Consider the following 7,324-nt stretch of genomic DNA (forward strand, 5'->3'; position numbering starts at 1 on the left):
ACCCTTATATCATTCTTCCCCAAAATTTATAACTGTGTTTCGGGTTCCGCGTCAAAATTCAGACACTAGCCATCGCCTGGTCTTAAAATACAGATTTCGGTCCATTTTGGTCGGGTGGTACAAGAATCGCCCGAAAAGTCCATATCAAATTGAGGACCCGGACACCCTTATAGCATACTTCTCCAAGCTTTATAAATGTATTTCATGTTTTGCGCTAGATGTCAAACACTATCCATCGTCTAGACCAAAAATATGAATTTCGGTCCATTTTTGTCGGGTGATAAGAAATTTCCTGAAAAGACAAGATGAAATCGAGGACCAGGAGACCCTTATAGCATTCTTCTCTTAAATTTATAATTGAGTTTCGGGTTTTGCCTCATATTTCAAACACTAGCAATTGTCTTGTTTGAAAATACGGACTTCGGTCCATTTTTGTCGGGTGGTACGAAAATATAGATTTCAAACACTTGCGCTTGTTTGGTCCGAAAATATAGATTTTTGTCATTTTTTGTCGAGGGGTAAGAAAATCGCCTGAAAAGTCTGGATGAAATCGAGGACCAAGAGACCCTTATAACATTCTTCTCCTAAATTTATAATTGTATTCCGAATTCCGTGTCGAATTTCAAACATTAGCCATTGTTTTGTTCAAAAACACAAATTTTGGTCCATATTAGTCTGGTGGTAAGAAAATCACCCGAAAACACCAGAAGAAATTGAGGACCGGGAGACCCTTATATCATTCTTCTCCTAAATATATGGATGTGTTTTGAATTCCAGGTCACATTTCAAACACTAGCCATCGTCTGGTCGGAAAATATAGATTTTGGTCCATTTTTGTCGAGGGGTACGATAATCGCCCGAAAAGTCCAGATGAAATTGACGATTGAGAGACCCTTTTGGCATTCTTCTTCTAAATTTATAACTGTATTTTGGGTTCCATGTCAAATTTCAAACACTAGGTATCGTCTGGTCCAAAAATACGGATTTCAATCTATTTTAGTTTAGTGGTATGAAAATCGGCCGAAAAGTCTAGATGAAATCGAGGACTGGGAGACCCTTATATCATTCTTCTCCAAAATTTGTAACTGTGTTTCAGGTTCCGTGCAAGATTTCAAGCACTAACCATTGTTTTGTTCGAAAATACGAATTTTGATCCATTTTAGTCAGGTGGTACGAAAATCGATCGAAAAGTATAGATGAAATCGAGGACTAGGAGACCCCTATATCATTCTACTCCAAAATTCAAAACTGTGTTTCGGGTTCTGCGTCAGAATTCAAACACTATCCATCGTCTTGTTCGAAAATACGGATTTCGGTCCTTTTTTGTCGGGTGGTACGAAAATCAATCGAAAAGTGCAAATGAAATCGAGGACTGGGAGACCCTTTTAACATTCTTCTCTAAAAAGTTTAACTGTGTTTTAGGTTCTGCGTCAGATTTCAAACACTAGCCATCGTTTGGTCGGAAAATACGGATTTCGGTCCATTTTGGTTGGATGGTACAAAAATCTCCCGAAAAGTCTAGATCAAATCGAGGACCCGGATACCCTTATAGCATTCTTCTTCAAAATTTATAACTGTGTTTCGGGATCCGCGTCAAATATCAAACACTAGCCATAGTCTTGTTCGAAAATACGAATTTTGATCCATTTTAGTTAGGTGGAATGAAAATCGCCCGTAAAGTCCAGATGAAATCGAAGACTGAGAGGACCTTATAGCATTCTTCTCCAAAATTTATAACCGTGTCTCGGGTTCCGCGCCAGATTTCAAACACTTACCATTGTTTTGTTCGAAAATACGAATTTCATTTTATTTTAGTCGGGTAATTCGAAAGTCGACTGAAAGGTCCAAATGAAATCTTGGACCAAGATTGTGTTTCAGGTTACGCGTCAGATTTCAAACACTAGCATTGTTTTTGGAAAAGACGGATTTCGGTCCTTTTTTGTCGATGGTACGAAAATCGCCTGAAAAGTTTAGATGAAATCGATGACCGGAAAACCCTTATAGCATTCTTCTCCAAAATTTATAACTATGCTTCGGGTTCCGCGTCATATTTCAAACACTAGCCATCGTTTGGTCCAAAAATACGCATTTCGTTACATTTTAGTCGGGTGGTACGAAAATTGCCCGAAAAGTCCATATGAAATCGAGGACCGAGAGACCCTTATAGCATTCTTCTTCTATATTTATAACTGTGTTTCGAGTTTCGCGCTATATTTCAAACACTAGCCCAAGTATGGTCCGAAAATAATTATTTTAGTTTATTTTTGTCAAGGGGTACGAAAATCGCCCGAAAAGTCCAGATGAAACCAAGGACCGAGCGACCCTTATGGCATTCTTCTCCAAAATTTGTAACTCTATTTCGGGTTCTGCGTTAGAATTTAAACACTATCCATCGTCTTGTTCGAAAATACGAATTTCGGTCCATTTTTTGTCAGGTGGTATGAAAATCACCCAAAAGGTCTAGATGAAACCGAAGACCGGGAGACCCTGATAACATTCTTCACCCAAATTTTTTTTTGGTTTTTAGGTTCCGTGCCAGATTTCAAACACTTGCCATCGTTTGGTCCGAAAATATAGATTTCAGTCCTTTTTAGTAGAGGGGTAAGAAATCAAGGGGTACGAAAATCGCCCGAAAAGTCCAGATGAAATCAAGGACCGAGCGACCCTTATGGCATTCTTCTCCAAAATTTGTAACTCTGTTTCGGGTTCTGCGTTAGAATTCAAACCCTATCCATCGTCTTGTTCGAAAATACGAATCTCGGTCCATTTTTTGTCAAGTGGTACGAAAATCACCCAGAAGGTCCAGATGAAACCGAAGACCGGGAGACCCTGATAACATTCTTCTCCCAAATTTAATTCTGGTTTTTAGGTTCCGTGCCAGATTTCAAACACTTGCCATCGTTTGGTCCGAAAATATAGATTTCAGTCCTTTTTAGTAGAGGGGTAAGAAAATTGCCTGAAATGTCCAAATGAAATCGAGCACTGAGAAACCCTTAAAGCATTCTACTCCTAAATTTATAATTGTGTTCTGAGTTTCGTGTCGGATTTCAAAAACTAGCCATTGTTTTGTTCAAAAATACGAATTTCAGTCCATTTTAATCCGGTGGTACGAAAATCACCCGAAAATACTAGATGAAATCAAGGACCAGGAGACCCTTATAACATTCTTGTCCTAAATATATAACAGTGTTTCGGATTCCGAGTCAGATTTAAAACACTAGCCATCGTTTGGTACGAACAATATAGATTTTGGTCCATTTTTGTCGAAGGGTACGAAAATCGCCCGAAAAGTGCAGATCAAATCGAGGACAGAGAGACCCTTATAGCATTCTTCTTCTAAATTTAAAATTGTGTTTCAGGTTCCTCGTCAGATCTCAAACACTAACAATCGGCTTGTTCGAAATACAGATTTCGGTGCATTTTAGTCGGGTGGTACGAAAATCGCCAGAAAAGTCCAGATGAAATCTAGGACCGGGAGACCCTTATATCATTCTTCTCCAAAATTTATAAATTTGTTTCGGGTTCCAATTTAGATTTCAAAAACCAGCCATAGTCTTTTTCGAAAATACAAATTTCGGTCCATTTTAATTAGATCGTATGAAAATTGCCTGAAAAGTCCAGATGAAATTGAAGATCGGGAGACCCTTGTAGCATTGTTCACCAAAATTTATAATTGGGTTGCGCACCTGATTACAAACACTAGCTATCGTTTGGTCTGAAAATAAAAATTTTGGTCCATTTTAGTTGGATCATATGAAAATTACCCGAAATATCCAGATGAAATCGGGAACCAGGAGACTCTTATAGAATTCTTCACCAAAATTTATAACTGTGTTTTGGGGTTCGCACCAGATTTCAAGCACTAGCGATCATCTTGTTCGAAAATACGGATTTCGCTCCACTTTTTGTTGGGAGGTACGAAAATCACCCGAAAAGTCCAGATGAAATCGAGGACCGGGAGACCCTAATATCATTTTTCTCCAAAATTTATTACTGGTTTTTAGGTTCTACGCCAGATTTCAAACACTTTCCATCGTCTGGTCCGAAAATATAGATTTCGGTCCTTTTTTGTCGAGGGGTAAGAAGTAAGCCTAAAAAGCCCAGATGGAATCGAGGACCGAGAGACCTTTATAGCATTCTTCTCCTAAATTTACAACCGTGTTCCGAGTTCCGTGTCGGATTTCAAACACTAGTTATTGTTTTGTTCAAAAATACGAATTTGGGTCCATTTTAGTCGAGTGGTACGAAAATCACCCGAAAATACCAGATGAAATCGAGGACCTTGAGACTCTTATAGCATTCTTCTCCTAAATTTATAACTGTGTTCCGGTTCCGCGTAAGATTTCATCTGGACTTTTCTGGCGAGTTGCGTACCACTCGACTAAAATGGACCAATTTTCGTAATTTTGAACAAAATGATGGCTAGTGTTTGAAATCTGACGCGGAACCCAAAACACAATTACAAATTTAGAAGTAGAATGCTTTAAGGGTCTCTCGGTCGTCGATTTCATCTGTATGTTTCGAGTGATTTTCGTATACTGCTACAAAAATGGATGAAAATCTGTGTTTTCGGACCAGACAATGGCTAGTGTTTGAAATCTGATGCGGAATCTGAAACACTATTATACATTTAGAAGAAGAAATCGATAAGGGTCTCATGGTCCTCGATTAGATGTGGACTATTCTGGCGAGTTTTGTACCCCTCGATACAAATAGACCAAAATCTGTATTTCAAACCAAACGATGGCTAGTGTTTGAAATCTGACATGGAAACCGAAACACAGTTATAAATTTAGAAGAAGAATGCTATAAGGGTCTCTCGGTCCTCGATTTCATTTAGACTTTTTGGGCGATTTTCATTCCCCCTCGACAAAAATTGACCAAATTTTGTATTTTCGTACCAAACGATTGCTAGTGTTTGAAATCTGACGTGGAACCCGAAACACTTTTATATATTAACAAGAAGAATGATATAAGGGTCGCTCGGTCCTCGATTTCGTCTGGACCTTTCGGGCGATTTTTGCACCACACTTAAAAAATGGTCAAAAATCTGTATTTTCGAACAAGACGATGTCTAGTGTTTGAAATCTGACGCATAACGCGAAACACTATTGTATATTTAGGAGAAGAATGCTGTAAGGGTCTCTCGGTCCTCAATTTTATCTGCACTATTCGGGCGATTTTCGTACCACCCGACAAAAATTGACCGAAATCTATATTTTCAGACCAGACGAGGGCTGGTGTTTGAAATTTGAAGCGGAACCTAAAACACAGTTATAAATTTTCGAGAAGAATGCTTTAAGGGTCTCCCGGTCCTCGATATCATCTGGCCTTTTCGGGTAATTTTCATACCACTCGACTAAAATGGACCGAAATCCGTATTTTCGAACAAGACGATGGCTAGTGTTTGAAATCTGACGCGGGACCCGAAACGTAGTTATAAATTTAGGGAAAAATGCCATAAGTCTTCTGGTCCTCGATTTCATCCGGATATTTTAGGCAATTTTCGTTCCACCCGACTAAAATGGACTGATATACGTTTTTTTGAACAATATGATGGTTAATGTTTGAAATCTGACGCGGAACCCAAAACACATTTATAAATTTAGAAATAGAATGCTATAAGGGTCTCTCGGTCCTCAATTTTATCTGGATTTTTCGGGTGATTTTTGTACTCCTCGACAAAAATGGACCAATATCTGTATTTTCTGACCATAAGATGGCAAGTGTTTGTAATTTGAAGCGGAACCCGAAACACTGTATATATATTTATGAGATGAATGCTATAAGGGTCTCCCGATCCTCGATTTCATCTAGACTTTTAGGGTGATTTTCGTATCACATAACAAAAATGGTCCGAAATCAATATTTTCTAACAAGACATTGGATAGTGTTTGAAATCTGAAGTGGAACCCGAAACATAATTACAAATTTAGGAGAAAAATGCTATAAGAGTTTCCTGGTCCTGGATCTCATCTGGACATTTCATGCGATTTTCGTACCTATCGACTAAAATGGACCGAAATATGTATTTTCGGACCAGACAATGGCTAATGTGTGAAATCTAACGCAGAACTTGAAAACGGTTATATATTAAGGAGAAGAATGCTATAAGGGTTTCCCGGTCCTCGATTTCATTTGGACTCTTGGATCGATTTTCGTAACACCCGACAAATAAGGACTGATATTTGTATTTTCGGACCCCAAGAGGGCTAGTGTTTGAAATTTGACGCAGAACCTGAAATACTATTATATATTTAGGAGAAGAATTCTATAAGGGTCTTCCGGTCCTCGATTTTATCTGGACTTTTCGGACGATTTTCATACAGCTAGAATATAAGGGATTGAAATCCGTATTTTCGTACCAGACGATGGCTAGTGTTCCAATTTGACATGAAACCCGAAATACAGTTATAAATTTAGAACAAGAATGTTATGAGGGTCTCTCGGTCGTCGATTTCTTCTGGACTTTTCGGGTGATTTTCGTACCTCCCGACTAAAATGGTCCGAAATGCGTATTTTTGAAAAAGACAATTGCGAGTGTTTGAAATCTGAGGCGGAACCCAATACTCAGTTATAAATTTAGAAGAAGAATGCTATAAGGGTCACCTGGTCCTCGATTTCATGTGGTCTTTTCGAGCGATTTTCGTACCAACCGACAAAAATCGACCGAAAACCGTATTTTCGAACAAGACGATGGCTAGTGTTTGAAATCTGGCGCGAAACCCGAAACAGAATTAAAATTTTGGAGGAGAATGCTATAAGGGTCTCTCGGTCCTCGATTTCATAAGGACTTTTCAAGCGATTTTCGTACCCCTCGACAAAAATGGACTAAAATATGTATTTTCTGACAACACTTTGGCTAGTGTTGGAAATCTAGCGCATAAGTCGGAACACAGTTATAAATTTTGGAGAAGAATGCTATAAGGGTCTCTCGGTCCTCGATTTCATTTGGACTTTTCGGGAGATTTCCAAAAAGACAATCGCTAGTGTTTGAAATCTGACGCGAAACCCTAAACACAGTTATGAATTTTGGAGAATAATGATATAAGGGTCTCTCGGTCCTAGATTTCATCTGGACTTTTCAGGTGACTTTCGTACCACTCGCCTAAAATGGACCGAAATCCGTATTTTCGAACCACACTATTGTTAGTCTTTGAAATCTGACGCGGAACTCGAAACACAGTTATAAATTCGGGTTCTGCGTTAGATTTCAAACACTAGCCATCGTCTGGTCTGAAACTATGAATTTCGGTCCACTTTTGTCGAGTAGTACGAAAATCGCCCGAAAAGACAAATGAAATCGAGGACCAGGAGACCCTTA

The sequence above is a fragment of the Cicer arietinum genome, chromosome 3 (assembly GCF_000331145.2).
Source record: "Cicer arietinum cultivar CDC Frontier isolate Library 1 chromosome 3, Cicar.CDCFrontier_v2.0, whole genome shotgun sequence".
Classification (NCBI taxonomy): Eukaryota; Viridiplantae; Streptophyta; class Magnoliopsida; order Fabales; family Fabaceae; genus Cicer; species Cicer arietinum.